The following is a 24,514-nucleotide window of genomic DNA, read 5'->3' on the forward strand; positions in this document are numbered from 1 at the left end:
TTAAATCCACTTCTCATTTAATCCTTTAGCAATCCTAAAGGAGATGCTGTCAGCATCACCTTCCACAGGTGAAGAGACACACTACAGCACACAGAATCGGAGGTGAAGCTGGCATTAAAAGCCATGTCTGTTGGAGTCTGAAGCCACACTCTTAGCCAACCCCCTGTACTGCTGTTTCTCTAGGAGGTTAGTTGTTAGATTGAGTGGAAATTGGTCTCTCAATTCCTCCTTTGGGTCCTGGTGCCAATCCATCCTCTTGTTGGATAGCTCTTCAGATTTGTGAAAACAGGTATCATTCTTCTCCAGGCTAAATACCCCTAGGCCTTCCAAGATTCCTCAGACACCAGAAGATCAAGTCCCTTTGTCATTCTGGTTGCCTAGAACACACCCCCTGTGTACAGCTTGAAACTTGCTGCCCAGCCTGGGGCTGTACCCTGGGGAGCCGGGATGCAGGCTGAGCGTACGTGGAATCTGAGCGCTACCTTTCTATGACAGAACTTAAGTGTTTGTTGGGGTGGGGGTAGGGGCAAGGTGGGGGCAAAGTCATTGGTGTAACTCCAGTGGAGTTTACCAAAAACAAACAAAAAAGTTTGTTTTTCTTTGGCGTGTATGCTCTATACTCGTGCAGCTTGTTGTATGAACTTAAGCATAGGAACTTACCTTTGCCCTTAATAAACTGCATTCTGATAGATTCAGAAAAAATTTCTAATTTATCTTAATTTTCTTTTAATCCAGTTCTTTTTCTCAATATATTGTCTATGTTTCTAGCTTTTGGCACACGCAGTATTGTGTAGTGGGAAGAACATAGTTTAAGGTCATACTAACCTGAATTCAAATTCTAGTTCTGCCGCTTACTAGCTATGCAACACTGGATAGCCATGGTACTTAATCTTGTGGAACCTTTCTGTAATATGTGGAGCATTGTTTACAAATAATCCTGTTCTTTAAGAGCGAAATGAGTAAATCCATACCCCAGATTGGCCCAGAATCGCAGGGAAGCAGCCCTAGAGTGGAATTGTAATTTTGGAAAGCAGAATCCTAAGGAACTTGAGAGTAACCTGTTCAGAGAGCAAATGTGTGACCAAAAGAGATGAGTCAGCCTGGACCATAGAAAAGGGAAGCCAGAAACTGTGTGTTATGGGCAAGAGAGATACTGCACCCAAGACGATTGAACTTTCTGGAACAAGCCTCACCATGACCTGAATAAAATAGCCTTCACCTCAATATGGACAGCTTCCCTTTTGCTTTTATTACACACACATCAGTCAACTGTCCAAACACAGAAATAAGCTGGCTTCTCAAGAGTACTGATAGAGGGTCAGGAGGGTTCTGGTCCCCAGAAATGCACATCCCCCAGTGAACACCACTGAACTGGTGTCTGTTGTACACACTTTGGTCTCAGGTGAGTTCAACTGGCATGGGTTCCCCCTGAGCAGAACCACTGTGGGGCAGAGTGGAACCCACCATACTCACCCACTAGAGGGATGCCTCCTGCAGGACCTCCTGATGGCCAATGTCCTGCCTTCTCACATGAACCCTGACCCCATCTTCATCTCCTTTTTTGTTTTTTTAAACAGTTTTACTTATTCATTTATTTTTTTGTGAGGAAGATCAGCCCTGAGCTAACATTCATGCTAATCCTCCTCTTTTTGCTGAGGAAGACCGGCTCTGAGCTAATATCTATTGCCAATCCTCCTCCTTTTTTTTTCCCCCAAAGCCCCAGTAGATAGTTGTATGTCATAGTTGCACATCCTTCTAGTTGCTGTATGTGGGACATGGCCTCAGCATGGCTGGAGAAGCGGTGTGTCGGTGCGCGCCCGGGATCCTAACCAGGGCCGCCAGTAGCAGAGTGCGCACACTTAACCGCTAAGCCACAGGGCCGGCCCTTCGTCTCCTTTTTAACCTACAGTTAGCTGTCCTCTTCTCATCTGTAACAGAGGAACACAGTGCCCTCTGTGTAGCTTTGTCGTGATGAGATACCAAGACAACGTACAAAAAGCAACTACCCTGGAACATCCTAGGCTGGTCCTTACTGGCAATCCATCTTCTTGTTGGATAGCTCTTCAGATTTGTGAAAAACTGGAGCTGAACAGGAGCAAGCTAAGGACAGAGCCCCATGGGGCACCACTCCAAACCCCTTCCCGGGCGACATCAAGTCTCTAATCCCTGTCCTGTGAGTACAGTATTTTTAAGCAGTTATTACTCCGCCTGTCTGTGCTATTCCCGGCTGTATGATTCTCAAGGCATCGTGCTGAAGTCTTGATATAGTGTACTTACACGCTTCTTTGATTTTTCTGGCAAGTCTATCAAAAATAAAAAATGAATTAGATTGACATGACTATTTTTTTTTAACTGGATGCTTGTTGGCTACTTGTATTCATAAAGTGTCTCATTAAAAGTCCATTATAGAATCTTTCCAGATAAATGTCAATTCACAGAGTATGGCTTGAAAACTCTATTGTCTCCCTCTTTTTGAAAATTCTATTCACATTTTCCAAAATATGGCTTTTCCAGCTATTCCCTATTTTCTTTGATTGTCTCTAAAACTTCATATTCACTGAGTTATCTTGGCTACAGTGACTCCCCAGGCTGCAGTTTGTCCAAGTCAGGAGGCTTGAATAGTTTTAGAGCAGCTTTGAACTCTATTAGAGTCTCCTTAAAACTTTTTAAATAAAAAAGAAAAAAGAAAACCCTAACATTCCATATTCCCATCTGATTTAACCATTATTACCATCTTGGCATATTTTGCTTCCAAGTGTATCTTTTTTTAAGAAAAATCACTCCATTGTTTTTATTAAAATGTTTTATAAAAAAAGTTTATGATCTTTATATACAAAAAAGCAATAAATAGAAATGTTACAGTTTTTAATCACCCCCTGATTCCACACCAGAAATGACTATTGTTAACATTGGGTGAACATTATATCGGACATCTCCCTGTGCATAAAGATAAGACTGGGTCCGGCCCCATGGCCTAGTGGTTAAGTTCAGCATGCTGCACTTCGGCGGCTCGGGTTTGGTTCCTGGGCTTGGACCTACACCACTCATCAGCCATACTGTGGTGGTGACCCACGTGCAGAACAGAGGAAGATTGGCAAGGATGTTAGCTCAGACTGAATCTTCCTCAGCAAAAAAAAAAAAAAAAAAAACAGAAGGACAAATGGAGAGAAACATTTGTATAAAGATATAATCATCCTAAAATGTCATTATTAATAAAAAATATTAAATTTATTTCTACTTGAATTTAAAAGAAGAAAATTAAACTGAAGGAATTTTTGAAACTTCAAAGTTTCTTCACTGCAAGAGATATTATTTCCTAAAAATAACCCTCAATTTAAACAAAGAAATTGTTTAAAAGCAACCTGCTGCCTTTGTTCTGTGGCCTTTGGGTGGACACAGTGCCCTGGGGTCAACTTCCTTCAGGACGCCCAGGCACTGTTCCAGCCTCCCTGGCACTGAATGTTGCTGTAGGCAAGTTGGAGATCAGACTGATTTTGGTTTTGGCCTTGTAGGTGTTTTGATTTTTCTGTCTGATGTCTTAAGAATCCGTTCTTTACCTTGAAATCCAGTAGCTTTTCTGTACTTGAGTGTTCTATATCAAAATGTTCTGAAATACGGTGCAAAGTTCTGTTCTTTTTCTTTTTCAGGAAAATGCTCTTGTGTTGTATCTTTGACAGCATCTTCTGTTCTGTTTGTGCATTCTCTACCTCGATCACTGTGTTGATTGTGACTCATATCTATTAGCTTCTTTCCAGTGTAATTTTCATGTCTTTTTCACTGGCATGCTCTGGGATATACCAAACCTTTCCAACTTTGTTGGTAATTCCATTTCCATCAGCATCTAGTTCTACCCTTTGCTTTCCGAATCTATTTATGAACAGTGAGATCTTGATCCTCCACGTGTTTCCTTATGTCTGCCAATTTCCTTTCTAATCTCTTTCTCTAATTTTGGTTTTTTTCCATTTTGACTGTTTTGTTGACTTCATATTCTTATTAAATGATTTTTTTGGAATGGAACAATTGTGAGGAATTTACTTCTGCTCCTCAAGTTACATTCTCTTAGGTTGATCTCTTTGTCTCTTCCTTTACTTTGCCCTTTCTTCCTCTCTCTCCTGCCTTTTCTTCCTTGTTTGCTGAAATATATTTGCATGCTGGCAGAGCTGACCTATAGTCCTTACCAGCTTATTCCTGCCTGCATCCTGATACAGTGGGAGGGACTTCTTACCTTCCTTCCAGGTGCTTTTTCCTTCTGGACTAGAAGTCTGGGGTTCGGATGTTTGTGTTCGTTCCAGCTGGGGGACGAGGCGCTCGGCCAGTGTGCTACAAAGCCCTGTAGGAACCCCGGGGCTCTCGTTTCTCTTCTGAGATTTTGTGAAATCTCTTCTAATCTCTTTACTGACATTGAATTTCAATTTTCCTTACAAAAGTTCTTTCTGCACTTTTCGGTCTAAAAATGTTTCCCCTTAACATAGCAGACAGACACTACTTAGAAGATAATGAATTTCACTTTCTATTTGTTTTCTATCAGCAGTCTACTCTCAGCCGCAAGCAGCAATAAGCAAGAAGCAAAATCTGATCTCTTTAGTGTCCTCTGTGTTGGATTTTAGCTTGTATTTGCAGCCATAATTTTCAATTTCCTACTTGACGCTAGTCTTACTACTCCACATCACTCTCACGTATACAAGACCCTCTAAAATCTCACCTCATCAGAGAGGGTCGTGTATAGTTGTATTTATTTCTTGAGATGTTCTCTCCTTCTTATCCTCAATTGTATACATTGCAATTGCAGCAAGAACTACACATTTCAGTATTTTTGCACCACTTTGGAATATCTCATCTTTTAGTATCTCAGGTGATAAAATCAAATTAGTCTGCCTTTCTAAAGTCTAGGGCGTATGTCAAACTCCTTAGTCTTCCCTGCCTTGCCTTAACAATGGAAATTCTAAAATTATGTGAACATTTTCTCCAAGGTTATAATCATTTCTTTAAGAAAGGAAGCTCTTATTCTACTATTGAATTCAAGGCCACCAAGTCTCAGCGATAGTTGTAAGACTGTTTCTCCCTCACTCAATAGTATGCATTTGATGAGTACTTACTGTGTGCCAGGCCGTAGGCTAGATGAAATACAAAAAGGAGCAAGATATGGTCCCTGTTTTCCAGAATCTTGCAGTCTGAAAAATAGTATTGTAGTAATAATAATGGCTAAACTGTTACATGCCAGGTACTCTTTTACGTACTTTATATGCTCCGACTCATTTAATTCTCAACAGTGCTGTAAGAACTGTTATATTATCTATTATATTCCCCATTTGAGAGTTGGGAATATGGGCACAGAAGTTAATTTACTTAACAAAGTTCATGCATCTAATAAGAGACATGGTTGGGATTTGAACTCCCAACCGCAGTGTAACAAGGGGCCATGTTCTTATCACAACATTATCGTGCCCGTCTACACACCTGCATTATAATCCCACATGCACTTTTGATTACCCCTGCTCTGTATATTTGCGTGTACTTCCCTGCATCCTTGAACATCAATTCTAATGATCCTATTTTTTATTTGATTTATATGACTTATGGGGACTCTTACTCTGTTGTTTTTTCAATTCATTCCTTCCCCTTGAGTTATTTGTGGATTTATATTTCTGACTTATTTTTTTTCTTTTCCTGTGATTGGTCTCCATATCTTCTCACACTTTGTTAATCTAATTTCTAATTTTTGTTTCTCTCCCCCTTTAGTGTTTCCTCGTCTTATTCTTTTCTGTGTGTGTTTGTTCACTTGCCTCCAGTGCTCACACATTGTAGTGAAGTGTTTCTCTCAGGATCAGATGTTGACCCAAGCTCTGTTTCAACACAGAGCTTAAGTTAGCAGGAAAAAGACAATTTATAGAATAGGAACTACAAATGGCAAATACAAAATAAAAAGCAATTGAAATTGTGTTTTGACATATCTTCAAACTCAGTGATTCTGCCTTCAGCTGTGTCCCCTCTACTGATGAGCCCATCAAAGGCATTCTTCATTTCTGTTGCAATGCTTTTTATTTCTAGCATTTTCTTTTGATTTGTTCTGAGAGTTTCTATCTCTCTACTCACATTACCCATCTGTTCTTGCATGCTGTCCACTTTCCCATTAGAGCCCTTAGCATATTAATCATGACTGTTTTAAATTCCCAGTCTGATAAGTCCAACATCTTTGCCATAGCTGAGTCTGGTTCTGATGCTTGTGCCGTCTCTTCAAACTATGTGTTTTTTTTTGTCTTTTAGTATGCCTTGTAATTTTTTGTTGAAAGGTGGACATGATGTTTCAGGTAATAGGAGCTGAGGTAAATAGGTCTTTGGTGTGAGGTTTTAAGTTTCTCTGGCTAGGAGTTAAGCTGTGTTTACTGTTTGCTGTAGCTGTGGTGTCAGAGGCTTAAATTTCCTCTAGTGTCCTTGTTTTTATCTCCCCTGTTGTCTTTGGATTTCTGTAGAGACTCCTTCTTAAATAGGGTCTGAGCTGTGCTGTTCTTTCAGCTGATGTGGCTAGCAGGTGACTAGGGTCTACATCACAGAATATGAGTACAAGTGGTATCTGCATTTCCAGGTGAGGGCTTTCTAGAAGCAGGTATGCCCCTCCACACACATGTTCTACCCACTCACAGTTGAATATGGATGATAAAGAGGTCCTAGAGAATGGCAGCACCAAGAGCTAGAAAGAGCCTGTTCCCTCAATTCTCTTGTGGAAAATACCACCAGCTGACCTAGAATGTTTAGGACATGACGTGAGAGAGAAATAAACTTCTATCATACATACATGGGGATATATTTATTACAGCTGCTTGCCTTAGCCTACATCTGCACCCAGATACTACCCCAGGGAGAAGGAAAGGGGGAAGGCAAAATAATTGAGAGAACTTGAAACTTTTTTTTGAAGAATTTTTTTCATTTTTTGTACAGAAAACTCAAAGGTGTTCATTGGACCCATTTTGGTGGCAAGTTCTTTTGCTTTTGCCTTTTCCAGTATGGCATTGCGAGCCCCAGATTTTGGACCTACAACCTTGCCTCCCCAGTGGTCATGGATCTCCTCATATCTGTCGCTGTAATTGGTCCTGATAGCTTCTGCCAGCTTAGCCAGAGCTCCTTTGTCTTCCAAGTTAACCTGTGAAGGTGACAGTGGTGCAGGTCTTCCTGTGGATTAGATGTCCCAGCCTGACTTTCCTCTTGACAGGGCAGTAGGGCAGCCTCATCTTACGACACAGGGCAGGCAAGAAGAGAAGCAGCTCAATGGGATCCACATCATGCACAATCGTCACCAACTGAGTCTTCTTGTTCTCCACCAAGGAGATGACAGTATTAACACCTGCTTGAAGGACAGATAGCCTCTCAGTGGGGTCATTTTCTTTGCCAGCAGCTTTCTTCTCAGCCTGGGCCAACGATCTCGGCTGCTTCTCTTGCTTTGTCCTGGTCTGTACTTTTGGGACAGCTTAAGCAGTTGAGTAGCTGTTTGGCGGTCCAGGGCCTGGGGGAACTGCTTAATCACAGAGGGGCACTTTTAGCTGCTTATAGAGGATAGCCCTTTGCCACTGCACCTGGATGTAGTGGGGCCACTTGATAAAGTGGGTGAGGTCCCTGTTGGGCTGGATCTCCTGTCGAATGCCAAAATTCTCAGGCCTTTTCTCAAACAGGGGATTTACCACCTTCTTGGCCCCTGCTTCCTCACCACAGCAGACGCCAGGGCCACAGAATCTGAACTTTCTAATGGAGTGAGGATAAATCCTGACTTCACTGAGTAAATTCCTGAGACAGCAACTCAACAAAATAAAACAAACAACCCAGTTAAAAAAATGGGGAAGGGACTTGAAAAGACATTTCTCCAAAGAAGATATACAAATGGCCATTAACTACATGAAAAGATGCTCAATATCAATGATCATTAGGGAAATGCAAATCAAAACCACAATGAGATACTACCTCACACAAATTACAGCTATTATAAAAAAATCAGAAAATAACATATTGATGAAGATATGGAGAAATTGGAACACTCGTGCATTGCTGCTGGGAATGTAAAATGGTGCTGCTACTGTGGAAAATGGTATGACAATTCCTCAAAAAAGTTAAGCATAAAATTACCATATGATCCAGAAATTCCACTTCTAGGTATATACTCAAAAGTGGTGAAAACAGAGACTGGATCAGATATTTGTACACCCATGTTCATAGCAGCCTTATTCACAATAGCCAAAATGTGGAAGCAATAAGAATCCATTGACAAATGAAAGGTGGTATATACATACAATGGAGTAAGTTTCTTAGAGTAGTCAAATTCATGGAAGCAGAAAGTCAAATGACAGTTGCCAGGGGCTGAGGGGAGGGGATTATGGGGAGTTATTGTTTAATGGGTGTAGACTTTCAGTTGGGGAAGATAAAAAAGTTCTGGAGATGGATGGTGATGATAGTTGCACAACAATGTGAAGGTACTTGATGCCACAGAACTGAACACTTAAAAATGGTTAAAATGGTAAATTTTATGTTATGTATATTTTATCACAATAAAAAAAATTCCTAAGACAAACTATGTTAAATCAGAAGAGGCCAAGTTACCCTAAGAAAGAAAGATGAAGTGTTTTTCTGCAGTGGAGTGGAAATGATGGGATATGAGTAAGATGAGCTCAGTTTCATTGCAATAAGGATTTTATTTTCATTTAATGGAATGGAATATAATAGGGTAAGAAACATCAAAGAGTATGGTATTTAGTAAAGATGAGTATTGCTTACTAGAACTTTTATTTCTGTTATATGTATGTAGGGAGTTGCAATAGAACATGTTTCTTACGTTTAAGCCCATTACGTGAATGTGATGTGAACTACTTATAAGTAATAATAAACATCCATGGAGATTTTTTTCACAAAGAAATGCTGTAAAAATGTAGTAGTGGTTGTCTCTGGATTGTGAGAATATGGATGAATTTTTTAATCTTTATTTTCTAAGACATCCACAATGAGCATGTCTTGATTTTATAGCAATTTTAAGTAGCGGAAATGGAATCAAAGTTGACTAAGGTGTTTCTTCCATTAGCAGCCAATTTGGAAGACCTGTGGGAAGTATTTCTGTCCTGGTGTATGCAGGAATGCTAATGTGCCCACATGGTGTGACGGGGACAGACGGGGCACTGAGGACACAAAGACACACAAGAAGCAGCCCCTGATCTTGGGAGCTGACAGACCTGCAGGCAGAAAATTTCAGCACAGCCCAGGGAGCGCTCAGGGTAGCCAAGTACAGGGTAAAGACTCCTATAAAGAGCCGGGGGGTTCACTCTCAGCTCAGGGAAGCTCCTCTAGACCAGTGTTTTTTGGGTTGGGCTAGGGCATCTGTAACAAGCTGCAGGCAATGCTAGTCCGTGGACCACACTTTGAGTAGCCAGATCTGGGCTCAACTGCTCACCTTCTCTGTTCTGCCTTCTCTGGTTACTGGGGTTTCTTGAGGTCGATCACATTGCCCTGTATCTGGACTCTCCCTCTCAGCCAGCCCTGGTCCATTCATGACTCAGCTGGACAGTCTTTCTGGCTTTGATTTCTTTTTCTCCCCCAAGATGCTACTTGTTAAGTCACTTCCCTCAGCTCCACACCACAGCCCATGAGCAAGCAACAATCTTCTCTGTCCTGCCCAGGGTCCTACCCCTCCCACATCCTACACGCTTGTCCAGGAAAGGCAACACCAGAGCAGGTACTCACACAGGGGTGTGCCCAGAGGACCACAGATCATGCAAAATAGGTGGCTGGGCAACCTCGATGGGTCAGAGTCCACTTCCTGGAGGAGGTGCAATTCGATCTAGTGTCAGACTGAATAGCGCCAGCCTGATGAAGAACAGGGACGTGCATAAACAGAGGCATGGAGGCATGAAGTGGCATGCACTGTGGCGCAGTAGGAGTGTAAAGGAAGAGGAAGGGAGTGTAGGGGTTGAGACTGCAGGGAGGTAGGACCAAGGTTATAGGGACCTCAGGAGCCGTCTGAGGAGCTTAGCCTTCCTCCTTCAGGTGATGGAGCTGAGGGAGGTCATGGAAGGGTGGGAAAGGGGCAGATTTCTATTTCAGAAAATCGTTCTGGGGGTCAGTGAAGGGTAAATGTAGAGGACCCCACCTAGAGGCAGAGAGGCTTGTTAGGAGGTCAGGCTTGGCGGGAGTGAGTGGAGAGAAGGGTCTGGGAAGAAAATGTAAGGTGAAGGGGACCTTGAGCTGCAGTATGGGGTTTGGGCTGACCATTTCCCTGCACTGAGCATGGGCTCCCCTCCTGTGCAGTGGGGGTTTGCTCTCTGGTATGCAGGGGACCATGAGGTTGCCCTTTGAAAGATGCCTCTTGGTGATGTGGATCATGACCCATTGGAGGGTCATAAAATCAATACATTAGGTTGCAACCAGCATTTCATTTATGTGAAATAGAATAGGCTAGGAAATCTCAAATTATGTGAAATGTAGCATATTGTTTTTTTGTTTCACACACACACACATATTTAAAAGTTTGCAAGCCACTGCTTTAGAGTTACTGTCTACTGACAAAGCCAAGAGTGGAGAACACTGCCATTTGTCAGGTCTGTTGGCAGCCCCTCCCTCTGGCCCAGTGCGGGAGGTGGTGAGTCACAAAGTGACTTCATTAAGCACAGGATAACAGCGTCTGCATTGGGGAAAGGTATGCTCAGGGTACAGACTCCCAGAGAGTCAGGGAGATGGCAGTTGGGGTCCCTGCTGCCACCTTGCCGGATCTAAGATGTCTACCAGCACCACAGAGCCAGCTGGGCACAGAAAGAGACTCCTCATCCACTTGGTATATTTTTTCTATTTCTTTTTCTGGTCTTTTCCTAGACATTGTGCTGCAAAAACCTCTGAATAGGACATGACTGACTTAATTCTTTAATAAGCTGATTACTATCTAAGGATTTTGATATAGGGCCCTTCACTAAAATTTATGATTGCAATTTAGTGGCTCGTGTGTGTGTGTGTGTGCATGTGTGGGTGTTGTGCCTTTTAGAGGAACACAATCGAGGACACACATGGAGACAGTTACTGATGTGGTAAAGACATGGGAGCAGACAAATATGGAGTCTGCAAGCGCCGCAGAGGCACTTCTCACTGGAAACGCCCGTCCTAATGTCCACACCCAGAAAACCTGTCAAGAGCCACTCAAATATCTCCAGGCTTCTCAGTCCCCTCTGCATCCACGACACCACGAGGTGTGGGAGGGGTTTCCCACCATGGCTGCCTCCCTGGGAGAAGCATGCGGGGGAATGTGGCCCACACAAGAGAGCAGAAAGCTCCCTCCCACAGCCACCACTCTCTAACTGGGTGACCTTGAGCAAGTTACTTCGCTTCTCTGAGATGTGGATTCCTCATCTTTAATTGGGGGTAATTAAAACTGCCCTACCCACCTCTCAGGGTTGTTGTGAAAGAGTGTTGCAACTGGTAAATTACAATAGCAGAGGGAGCTTTTATTATTGCTGTTAATCCTAATAACAACCTTGCCAGGCAGACAGTGCACAAAGTCAGAGGCTCAGCAATATTGAAGTGATTCACCTGGTGTCACAAGCTGCCTGAGGGAGGAACAAAACTAGAACCCCGGTCTTCTGATACCTAGTTCAATGCTATTTTCCCTATAATATAACCAGCGGGAAGAGAATGCAGTTGACCTTCAGCTGACATTATATTCATGGTTGATAATTTACGTGTAACCAAAAGCTATGATGATTAGATCTTTTTTCTCTCCTAAACTTTGATATAAGACTTGGAACAAGGTACTCAATTTCCTTCCATAATAGTTTTTCCTTCGAAACTATGTATAGTCATGTTCTATATACAGATTCTCAGCACAAAATGCCCAGGAAAAGACCAGAAGAGACAGAAAACACACAAACAAGACTACTAGTAGTGGGTAGCAGTCACTACTTATCTTATTATTAACTTTGTAAACTTCTTTTTGAGAAAGTTTTCTCAAGTCCCTGGAAGAAGGGATGCCATAATCTCCGTCCATCTGTCTGTCTAGCTGAATTTGGATCCAACCCATGCTAAGTGAAGAAAGGCCTGTGGTTTATGAAATTCCTCTCCCACTGGATCTAGGAGGATCAGTCATTTATCTGGCATAATGTCTGCTACATAGTAGGTTCTGGGTAACTACTTATTGAATAAATGAATTGTTTAGTAGAGCTGGGTCTCACTAGCCCTAAAGGCATAAGAAGGACATGGATGTGGAGCAAGAAGTCAGAGGCCTAGATTTTAGTCCTGGCTCTGCCACTAACGAGCTGTGAGACCCTAGTTTCATCATTTAATCTCTCCAGGCTTCCAGTTCTTCTGGAACTGCAAAGGGTTGGACTAGATCAGGGTGGCAAATAGGTTTCCAGTCAGATGCCAGCCGCAGTCAGTTGGCAGTGGCTGGTGGAGGTGCTGGTGAAGGATTCTGAGGCTGTGGTCAGGCTCAGGGGAGAGTGCTCATGTGGAATGATGATGTCCACCTGGGCACTGGACACTGGGGGTGCGGCGTGCACGCCGGACATTTGCCATGGCTGGACTGAGTCATCTCTAAGACCTTTTCGTTTACGAATCTATAACCAATAAGGGTACTGGATTGGGTAGAAACTGAATTGTAGAATTAACTCAGGTAACTCTGTGTAATTTCTGTTTTATGTCAGAAATCTTTTCCTGTAGTTCTGGGGTGCAAGAAATAAATAATTAGAGAATTGTATATGGGGTATAACAAGGTTTACAGGTTAAGAAATCTCTCTGGAAGCTCTCCCAACACCTCTAGGAAGTGGTGGAAGTGCATCACTTAGCACAAGGTTATGTCTCCCACTTTATAAAGAGAGTATTTGAGTCATAAAGGTAGCATTATCTGCCTCAGGTCATTTGTAGGTGTAGGCGTATATTCAGGTCACTTAAGCGGCTCATGCTTTCTTTCCTAGTAAAACAAGTTCTAGCTAATTCAGTACACTTACCAGCCCCACCTCAGTACCTCAGCACGGTCACTCTTGTTACTCTCCCTCTGGACTCTTCATCCTGGCCCTGGTGATGGGCTTACTGTTGCTCCCTTGTTTATCCTTGTCATCATGCCATGACTCTCACCCCAATGAAACTCGTTTCCACTTAGGAGCCTTAGCAGATCAAACCCAACAACCTCCTGACTCTCTCTTCTCCATGTTCCTTTATGCCACAACTTGTGAGGAAACAGCTATTAACTATACTAATAAATTCTCATTAGCCACTTTAAATGTCAAACTGAAGCTCTGGTTCCCGGGGAGTGAACTGTCACTTGGAACAGAACCACACTTCAGAATGTGCAAATGCTTTAAGATAACATTCCTAGAAGCAGCAGCATCACACAGCAGAAAAAAATATTAGTTAGACCTGAATTTCAATCTTGGTTTTACTATTTTTCAGCTCTCTGACTGGTTTCCTGATGAGTAAAATGGGAATACCAAGGACAGTTATGGGAAAGAAAAGGCAGATTATATGCAGTGCCTGTTTCAGTGCCTGTGCACACAGGGACCCAGTAAGGGCTGGTTTCCTCCCACATTAAAAGACGAAAAGCAGGGGCCGGCCCAGTGGCGCAAGCGGTTAAATGCGCGCGCTCCGCTGTGGCGGCCCGGGGTTCGCTGGTTCGGATCCCGGGCGCGCACCGACGCACTGCTTGGTAAGCCATGCTGTGGCGGTGTCCCATATAAAGTGGAGGAAGATGGGCACCGATGTTAGCCCAGGGCCGTCTTCCTCAGCAAAAAAAAAGAGGAGGATTGGCGGATGTTAGCTCAGGGCTGATCTCCTCACAAAAAAAAAAAAAAAAAAAAAAAAAAGACGAAAAGCATCTCACAAGATAATAACTTCAAAATGTCACACCCCAAGAAATCCCAAAGTTACAAATACTGGGAGCACTCATGATTGTGTGTGTGTGTGTTGTTGTTGTTGTTGTTGTTTAGCAGTTCAAGCTGTAGTGGTGATGAATAGGCCTCTAGAGCCCTTTGGAGCTGGCCAAGAAACTAGGCAAAAGGGAAACTGTTAATGAGGAAACCCTGTCCTAAATAAACCGCCATAAATATGAACCAATATGGTAAATAGTGCAGGCCAGGAGTGGTGCTAGAAACTCCTCAATTGCTTACCCGCTCCACTGAGGTGTCTCAGTGCAAAGCAGGAAATGTTGTAAGTGGGAGCAGGAAGACAGAAGGGAGCCCTTAGTTTGGAGTGGCCACCTGAGCCCAGCAAAAGGACCATTCTGAAGAGCCATGTTGCCTTTCTGGTGTAGGCCTGTCTGTTCAGTACAGGGATGAGGCCTTGCTGTCCTAGGAGCAGGTCTGGTTGACCGGAGAAGTGTGTCCCCTAGAGTACAAGGGGTGAGCAAGCGACCCCAGGTCCCCTGTCTGAGGACGGAGGGCACAGTGCTCCCGTCCACTCTGGGTCTGGGGGTGAGGCCGAGCTCCCGTGAGGACAGATGGAAAGAATACTGGCCTCAGAGGAGGAAGGCATTCAGTCCAGGCTGCACCCCTGACCACAGGCACCTGGTCTCTCTGTGCTGTTTCCTCATGTAGAGGGAAGGCTTGGACTAAGTGAACTTTAAGACCCTTCTTCATGAAGGTTCTGTGACCTGCCTAGTGATCAAGCTCTTTGTAGAGAGAACTGGGGTCCTATGCAGCCCTGCCACCTTCCTCAGCTCTCGTTTCTGCAGGATGGGCCTGATGTCTTTGCCCTCTTTTGACCATGAAGAAACTGAGGCTCAGAATCCTTAAGTCCCAATGATATGTGCTTCGCATTGAATGGGTTCTCAGTAAAAGTTGACCTTCTAACTGAAGGAAATAAAGCTCAGGGGGCGAACAGACAAAGTCATCTCTTTGCTGAAAGAAGGCCGTACTGAGCGATGAGGCCTGCCAGGGTTCTCTGGGCAGGTGCCCCCACCGCTTGATGGCAGAAACTAGGTTGGTGTTCTCTGGAGACAATGTGATAAGCCCATCAAGAGGGTAACATCCTCCTACTCTTTGTCTCTGTGATTCCACCTTCTGAATCTATCATAGGAAATAACAGAACTTTTGACAAAGATTTTACAGAAAGATTCTACAACTACTCATCGCAGTAGTATTGTTTTTTAATGTACATCAGTGGGTCTCACCAGAGGGCCCTGTGCCCTAAATCTCCAGAAAGATCTGAGAGAACAAAGTGCCCCGGGGCCCACATCTTTGCATGCAACTCCAGGGAGAGATGCTGAAGCTGACACCAGGCAGATTCCTGGGACCCCCCCCCCCCACCATGGTGCAGGGAGCCCTGAGGCCTTGGTACCATGTCAGCGGCTCCTGGAGCACTGATGGTGGGGACAGATTGCCCCCCACCCACCTCACGCTTTGACAATGGACAGTCTTCAGGAACCAGAGCATAACTTGGAGACAAGGGAGAAAGTGTCAACTCTCCTGTCAAACAGGGGCTCAAAATAGAGAGAAATGGGTAAGAAAAAGAAAGTTGTATCTCTTGCTTTCCTGAGTTGTGGGCCGCAATTCACATTTGCTACACTTGTGATAAAATGTTACACAGAAAAAAGATATGACATGATATGGGCTCAATTATGTAAACAACATACAGGTGACACTGGAAAAGAGACTGGAAGGAAATGCCTTTTCTCATTCAACATATGCTTATCTTCCAGTGTGCCGGAATGTTGTCTGTGGTTAACAGGATTATATGGGATTTTACCATTTTCTTTATACACCTTTATTTGTTTTTAATTTTCTCTCCTGCACATGTATTGCTTATATAACCATAAAAAATTAAAATTAGCATTGGTCTTTCTCAACTATATGTTGCTGATTTCTTAAACCCGTATAAAATTTATGTTTGAGAGAGTGTATCTTATTTTTCTCAAATATTTCTACAAAGAAAGCTTATGCAAGATGAGACCAAATGCCAGAGTTTCTGCCCCACCCTAAACCTCTAATTTTTTAGTGAGTATTGGGGCTAATGGGTGTAGAAATAATAATTACATTTTTTTCAAATACACTGCATTCCTTTGTTGATATGGATCATTAATGATTGATTTATTCTAGCCGCAATGCATCCTCTGAAAAAGAAACACGGACATCGGTGTCTGACCCTCCAGCTTGAATCACAACGTTTTCACGTGCAACCATGAGACCTAAGTCATTTAACCTTACTTTATCGATAAGCTTTAGTTTGCTCACTGATAACAGGAATAATAATGTTGTATGATTGGTAAGAAAAAATAAAATGTGAATTACTTTGCAATTTATTCATTATTTTCTCTACATCTTTCATTTAAAATCTTCACAAGATTATATTATACATATGTCTCCATATCCATAAACTCCAGGAAAATGCAAACACTTGACTCTACAGGATGTAAATATTTACATTATAATTTCTCCTTTTGAGGAAGTGACAATGATTCATGTGTGTAGACCCCATAAACGGCAGAAACGCTGGGGAGAGGCCCGCGGGCCCCAGGCGCACCTGCCGCCCCTCCCCGCGGTGCCCCGGGCGGGCGCGCCTGCTGCGGCGCTTGCGCCTCAGGGCCAGCAAGGCTTTACAAGGAAGAGCGTCATTCTTTCAGCAAGAATTTGAGGGCATTCTCTACGTGAGGCATCGACGGGGATGAGAGTCCGGAGTTGAATACACGTCGGTCTCTGCGCTCAAAGAGATTCAGGTGCAACAGGAGAGGGTCGCAGATCAGGCACTTTCATGCGAGTGACGCACGCTGCGACCGCTGTGGACCCGCATCCCGAGCACAGAACAGAGGCGTCTAACCCAGGCCGGGCTGCGAGCGCCCGCAAGTCAGGGGTCCGGGAGAGACAGCAGCACGTGCTGTGAGAGGGCAAGCCGTAAGCGATGGGGACAGAGCAGCCAAGGGACACCTGCTGTGATCTCTCAAGTCTCTGTCCCCCCCCAGGACTCCGCCCTGCCACCCCTACACCGCCACTAACACTGACAAGTGCAGATATGACAACCAATGCGTTTGCGCAAACATCTGCGCGGAGGTGCCGGTTGTCAGATGCCGGCCCACGTCTAAGAAGGCTTTTCTAGAGACCCAGACAAGTCGCTTGGAGGGAGCAACCTAAGAGAGAAAGAGAAAAACCGTCTTTACTAAGCTGAGTTCCTGGCACGTGGAACAGATCAGAAAGTGCCATGCGCTGGTGCCAGCCCAGGAGGGGGGCACTGTGAACGGAGATCATGGGCCTCGGGCAGCCCAGGGGGTCACAGGAGTGGGAACAAGGTCCGGGAGAGAGGAGCACGCCCTCTCCCCACTATTGCGCTCTCCTTCCGTGCTCTCTCTCCTCCGGGCTCTTTTTTTTAAACTGTGGCAAACATAAAACATCATTTTAAGTGCATAGTTGAGTGGAATTAAGTACATTCATCTCGTTGTCAACCACCACCACCCTCCATCTCTAGAACTTTTTCAGCAGCTTCTTTTAAAAAGTTCTTCCTATCCTTTTCTTTCTCCTTTCTAGGCACTCAACTAATCATAATGGAATTTGTTTGAAATTGTATTGTTGAACGAACTGAATAAAATTCTTCACAATCTTTCATTTTGAAATCTTTCAAAGAAACCCCACCAGTGAATTCATTGTAACTTTCATTTGCATCTGGTCCTTGGTTGACTTTTTTCCTTCCCTCAGAGAAGGACCAGCCTCTCCCCAAATATAAACTCAGCTGTTAGAGGGTGGACATTTATCCACTATACCCCGTGTGCTCCAAAAAGACACTCTCATATAACACAGCTCCCACACAGATGACACAAGACTTCTCGACAAAACACAAGACTATTGGGCGTATGAACTGGGCAAATGAATGGGCCAATACCCAGAAAACACACTTTCCTCCTTTTTACACACTAATGTGACCCGGGCTGTGAAAGACCACTGTGCTTGTAGATGAACTCACAGATGCATTTGCTGTGTGTGCTGACAATTGACTTTGACTTGAACACTTCACAAGCCATTTGGGTGAATTGTTTTCCAAATGACAAGTCAGTTATTGCAACACCATTTACTGTCTAATCCATTATAATAACGAAATTACCATACATACCTAATTTTGTTTCTGAATTTCCTACTCTGGTCTGTTGATCTAACTATTCCTACATGAGCACCATTTTATTATTACAGTTTTATATTATTATTGAAATATTATTCTTCATTTAAAATTTTTGCTTGAATATTCTTATATTTATTTGTACAGATGGAATTTAAGTCTAGAATCACATTATAAAAGCATCCCATTGGGATTTTGATTGGGATCACATTAAAAATGTATAGATTAATTTTGAATGTTTATATTTTTGCAAAATTAAGTTCTTTCATCTAGGAACATGGAATATGTCTCTCCATTTATTCAAATCTTCTTAAGGTTAATCAAGATAGACATGATTTTTATAACCTACTGAGAAGATTGACAGCTAAAAACGAATTTTAATAAAAAGTGACGAGTGTTGATAGGGGAAGTGTTTACACGTCCACAAGACTCTGCAGATCAGATCACCAAATCAGTCGTATAATCACTAAACATCAGTAAGCATGCTCACTCACGCTCACACACCCACGCGCTGACACACGTCATGCTGTTGCCTGCCCCGGCCTTCGCCTGTCCTATTTCCTTGACTTGGAATGCTGCCCCTCCTCCCCCAATCCTCGTGCCCTTATGTTATCTATGGGGTGACTACTTGTCTTTTAAAAACCTACCACTGTCATCACTTTGTGCCTCCCTCCTTTTCCTGCACCCAGTTCATCACCCCTTGCTCAGTCGTACTCCTGTGCTCACCTGTATTTCCACTGCCACACGTTTTCTTGTGTTCTGACCCCACTGCCGTCTGTGCGCTCTCTGAGAGATGCCCAGTGCTTAGCACAGTCCTGATGCCTTTGTGAGTGTTTGTTGTGCTGGGCTACAAGCTTCAGAAGATACTCTTAAGGAGGCTACCATGCCGAGTGTTTTCTTTCTGTTTTCCCCTCGCCTTCTCTACTAGTGAAAGTTCCTTGTCACCCCAGTCTCGTGGATCAGCAAATACTTCATTTCCACTGGCCAGTGTTGTCGTTGGCGGCATATGGAAGAGTCAGCAGTCCTGGGTGGAGAAATGGGGAATGAGGCCTAGCTGAAGGCCCAGTGACAGAGGCTTTCTAGAGCAGACGTATTTCAAAACACTCCAGGCTCAAACGCTCATGCTCTGCTTTACTTGCAGAGCCGCTCCCTTACAAAACTCTGCTTAAAACAAGAAGAGCATTAAGAGGCTGGCCCTGCCTTCCTCAGCTAAACTCCCCTCTCCACAGGTGCACAGCAAGGGCCCTTTGTCTCTGATGGGACAGGCCCAGGCTTCAGTGAGAAAGATGTGTGATGTGGGCCCATCCAAATATTAGCTGTGGACACTTTCCTACTTCGAAAGCATGAGACACTCTGCACTCAGAGCCTTGCCTTCCAGAGAACACAGTCGCTTCTGTTTTTCTTTTTCCAGTAGACTGAGGCTTGCCACTTGCAGTAACCTTATCTTCACATTGCCCAAGATTTGGAAAGTCAGCATTTAGGCCTGCTGATCTTTGCGCAATATCTGCTTTCCATTGGTCTTCTCTGCGTGGGCCCCAACAGCAGGAGAGAAACCAGAGAAACAGGAGGACACCCTGAGGGTGCACAGAGGCCCCTGGGAAGTGGATGAACTTCGAGGGACTAGGACCCACCTGTTGTTCATCATGTCTTTGGGGGAAACTTGCCTTAAATTGATGTTAAATAAACAAGTTTTACCTCCTGCACCTGGTATTAAGATGTTTCCAAGATGCAACTATAATCTGTTGCAAAATCAATATTTTTCATGTGACTATCTGATCATACAATGAAGGTCAATTTATCAAATTAGAAAAATGTTGCACAATGGGGCAACATTGAGTCATGGAGTTTTTCAAAAACCAGATCTAACCGAAGCTAGATTGTGGCCTGTCAGGTCTGATTGTCATTTTCTTAGGGTAGATTTTAAAGCCAAATTGACAAGTGTGTCAAGAAAAGTTAGGCTCACATTGCATTTAGTGTGTGGTCCTAATTGAACATTATTCCTAATAACTGACATTGCTGTGGCATGACCTCACAGGGAGGGGCAGGTGTGGGAGGCTCCTGTCGGCTCCAGCCACGAACACAGGTTTAACCAAAGTGAGTCTGGTGTGCATTTTCCCACTGGAGCAGTGAGTCGAGAAATTGTGTTTTGAATTGTTTTAAAAATATCTGTAATCTAAAAGTGGAAACAACCCAAATGACCATCAACTGATGAATGAACAAATAAAATGTGATGTATCCACACAATAAAATATTATTTGATATAAAAGGAATGAAGTACTCATACATGCTACAACATGGGTGAACCTGGGAAACATTACACTACGTGAAAGAAGTCAGGCACAAAAGGCCACATATGCTAATGCCTATGGGGTTTCTTTTGTTTTGAATTATTTTGTTGAAGTCATATTGCTTTATAACATTTTGTAAATTTCAAGTGTACATTATTATGTTTCAGCTTGTGTGTAGACTTCGTCGTGTTCTCCACCAAAAGTCTAGTTTCCATCTGTCACTGTACACATGTGCCCTTTACCCCTTTCACCCTCCCCGTGCCCCCTTCCCCTCTGGTAACCACCAATACGTTCTCTTTATCCATGTGTTTGTTTATCTTCCACATATGAGTGACATCATACCATATTTGTCTTTGTCTGACATATTTCACTTAGCATAATACCCTCCAGGTCCATCCATGTTGTCACAAATGGCACGATTTTGTCTTTTTTATTGCTGAGCAGTATTCCATTCTATGTATATACCACATCTTCTTCATCCAATAGCCAAGACTTGGGGTTTCTTTAGGGAGTGGTAAAAATGTTCTAAAATTTATTGTGGTAATGGTTGCCCAACTTTGTTAATATACTAAGAATTCCTGAATTTTACATTTTAATTGGGTGAATTGTATGGTATGTGAACTATATCTTAATAAAGTTGTTTAAAAAAATCTGTACAGTTTTTGTTGTATATAAGACCCAGTTAAAACAACCCCATTTAATGCAATCAAGGGATACCTTTTAAAACAAAGTTTTTTATTTTTACTTTGTAGAAAAGTAAATATCTTATGATTATATCTTAAGTTTACCCATCTTGTCAGAAACCAGGGCGTTAGACATAGTCAGGGGTGTAGGATCCCAGAACTTCACACCTCTATATTCCTTTCTTCAGAGGGCCAAGGGGGCACAAGGGACAATGGCCAATGGCCTTCATACCAAGCATAAAGATGCCCTCACCTCAGTTCTTTTCTGTCCTGCCCACACCCATCTGGGCTACGCCACTGAGCACTGACATTCTGGGCTCTACCAGGCTCTCGAGTGCCCACAGCTTATACTCCTCAGAAAAGCCAATGTACTCAAACACAGTAATTCTTCTCTAAGACATGGAAATCTGGTGAAAGCAAAGAGAACTTTACTTTCATGCTGAGAGTCACTAAACATCACTAATATCACCCACTTTACAAGTGACCATTTCAGACCTGGCCTTCCCTCACACTATCAAGACTTCCATTCCTGCCCTTACTCTCAACCAATGACCTTAACTTACAACCTTTGACTGGACCTCCCTGTTTCCCCACCTGCAGTCTTCCATCCCCCTGTGTTGGCCCCCTATTCTTCACTCCTTCTGTTACAGTTGGTGGCATGTCCTGGCTCCAGTCAGAGAATCCATCCCTCCCACGTTCCCAAGGACCTGGCACCTGGAGGGAACTTACTCACCTCTCTCTCTTCTGCATTGTAAGGTTCTATCTTCTCTAAATTATGCCTAAATAGAACATACATATGCTCTAGTATATAGTACCTCTTTTATTTATAAACTCCCCCTTGATCCCAATCCATTATCTCCTCTACCTTATTTCTCTGCCCCCTTCACAGTCTCAAAAGAACTTTCTGTAATCACTGCCTCCGCTTCTTCGCCTTCCATTCTTGCCACATCCAGTCATCACTTCTCTGTCCTCATTTTATTTGGCTTCTTGCAGTATTTGGCACAGTTAGCCACTCCCTCTTTCTTGACACACTCTTTTCTCTTTTTTTCTGTGACATCACACTCTTCTGTTTTCTTTTCTCCCTGCTTAGCACACCTTCTTGGCTTCCTTTGTTTTCTTCTCTTTCTGAGTCTGACCTCTAAATGCTGGAGTACCTCTGGGCTTGATCCTGGGCCCTCCCTAAGGCTTCATGATTTATACTCTCATTGCCAGTCTGGATGAGGTTGGGAGCTGGGTGAAGTTTCTTGGTAATCTAGGGGCTTAAATTTTAGTGCTCGTATGTGGACAGGCTAAGAGGCAGTGGACACAAATAAGACAGGATGTTAAAATTTTATGTGGGTAAACCTGAGAATGTTCAAAGGGCTATATCTTCAGTGAAAAAGTTGATTAGAAAAATATACAAAGGAAGATGATAAAGATTTCTTGGTCTGGGAGTCTGAAAGATTTCAAAATAAATGTGTTTTAAATTATTAAGAATATAAGTAAAGAAACTGAAACTGAAAAAAATAAACAAGACTCTCCTCAATAAAAAGGATAGGTAGACTTGAAAAAGACTGGAATAGAACTTCTAGAAATTAAAAACCATGCCATTAAAATGAAAACCTCTTGAATGAATTAAACAATGAATTGGGTACAGTTGAAGAGATAATTACTGAACTGGAAGATAAATCAAAGGAAATCACTCAGAAAGCAGCACTGAGAGATAAAGAGATGGAAAATAGGAAAGCGGGCTTAAGAAACATGGAGGGTAGAATAAGAACATCTCAAAACTTTCCAGAAGTAATGAAAGACATAAATTCTCAGACTCAGAAATCACAAGTCCCAAGTAGGATAAATAAAAATAAATCTACAATTAGTCACATCACGGTGAAACTGCAGAACACCAAAGAGAAAAAGAGATCCTAAAAGCAGCCATAGAAAAAAGATGCATCAGGGGGCTGGCCTGGTGGCATAGTGGTTAAGTTCACATGCTCTGCTTCGGTGGCCAGGGGTTCACCAGTTCAGATCCTGGGCGTGGACCTACACACCGCTCATCAAGCCATGCTGAGGAGGTGTCCCACATAGAGCAACTAGAAGCATGTAGAACTATGACATACAACTATCTACTGGGGCTTTGGGGAGAAAAAAGAAAAAAAGAAGGAAGACTGGCAACAGATGTTAGCTCAGGGCCAATCATCCTCAAAAAAAAAAAACAAAACTATAATTCCCATTTAAAAAAGGAAAAAAAAGATGCATCATCTACAAAGGCATGTTAATTAGAATGACTTCTCAAATGCAATAATAGAAGCCAGAAGAAAATAGAAAAATAGTTTTAACGAGCTGAGGAAAAATATCAATCTATAATTGTATATCTAGCTTAAATATCATTCAGCAGTAAGCACAAAGTAAATTATTAGATAGAAACTAGGAGAGTTTACCATTAACAAGCCTCTCTGAGAGAACTATTTAAAATTATAATTCTGGAATTATAATTAATTTGACTCAAAAGGAAAGAGTAATAGGCTTCAGCAAGCAATAGTGATCAAAGAAGTTGATAAAGTTGAGTAAATGTAAAGAAATTATGACAATATAGAAAACGATGATAACAATTTTTAATTCAGAGGTGTCAAACCAAGGTGGAGCTAACATACTGGACAAAAATAAGATAAAATGAGATGATTAAAAACAAAACCACATAAGATAAACAAAGAGAAAACTAGAAGAGTCATAAGACAGAACAACCAAACTGAATTGGCAGTCCGAAACAAATGGGACAAGAAACAAATGAAACGCAAAATAACCAGAAAATAAGTGACAAAACAGCAACATTAAGCCCTCATATATCAATAATTACCCTAAATGTGAATTAACATAGTTAAGATGTCCATACTTCCTAAAGCAATCTACAGATTCAATGCAATCCCTATCAAAGTTCCAACAACATTTTTCATAGAAATAGAAGAATCCTAAAATTTATATGGAACAACAAAAGACCCCGAATAGCTAAAGGAATCCTGAGAAAAAAGTACAAAGCTGGAGGTATCACACTCCCTGATTTCAAAATATACTACAAAGCTATAGTAACCAAAACAGCATGGTACTGGCACAAAAACAGACACACAGATCAATGGAATAGAATCGAAAGCCCAGAAATAAACCCACACATCTATGGACAGCTAATCTTTGACAAAGGAGCCAAGAACATACAATGGGGAAAAGAAAGTCTCTTCAACAAATGGTGTTGGGAAAACTGGATAGCCATATGCAAAAAAATGAAAGTAGACCCTTACCTTACACCATACACAAAAATTAACTCCAAATGGATTAAAGACTTGAATGTAAGACCTGAAACTGTGAAACTTCTAGAAGAAAACATAGGCAGTACGCTCTCCGACATCAGTCTTAGCAACATCTTCTCAAACACCACGTCTGACCGGGCAAGAGAAACAATAGAAAAAATAAACAAATGGGACTACATCAAACTAAAAAGCTTCTGCACAGCAAAGGAAACCATCAACAAAA

General features: G+C 42.6%; 1 pseudogene; it reads right to left on the reverse strand.

The window, feature by feature from the left end:
* The window catches only part of LOC131410385 (large ribosomal subunit protein eL8-like), a 38,177-nt pseudogene continuing 13,663 nt past the window's right edge, over positions 1 to 24,514 (reverse strand).

This window comes from Diceros bicornis, chromosome 9, assembly GCF_020826845.1.
Source record: "Diceros bicornis minor isolate mBicDic1 chromosome 9, mDicBic1.mat.cur, whole genome shotgun sequence".
Taxonomy (NCBI): domain Eukaryota; kingdom Metazoa; phylum Chordata; class Mammalia; order Perissodactyla; family Rhinocerotidae; genus Diceros; species Diceros bicornis.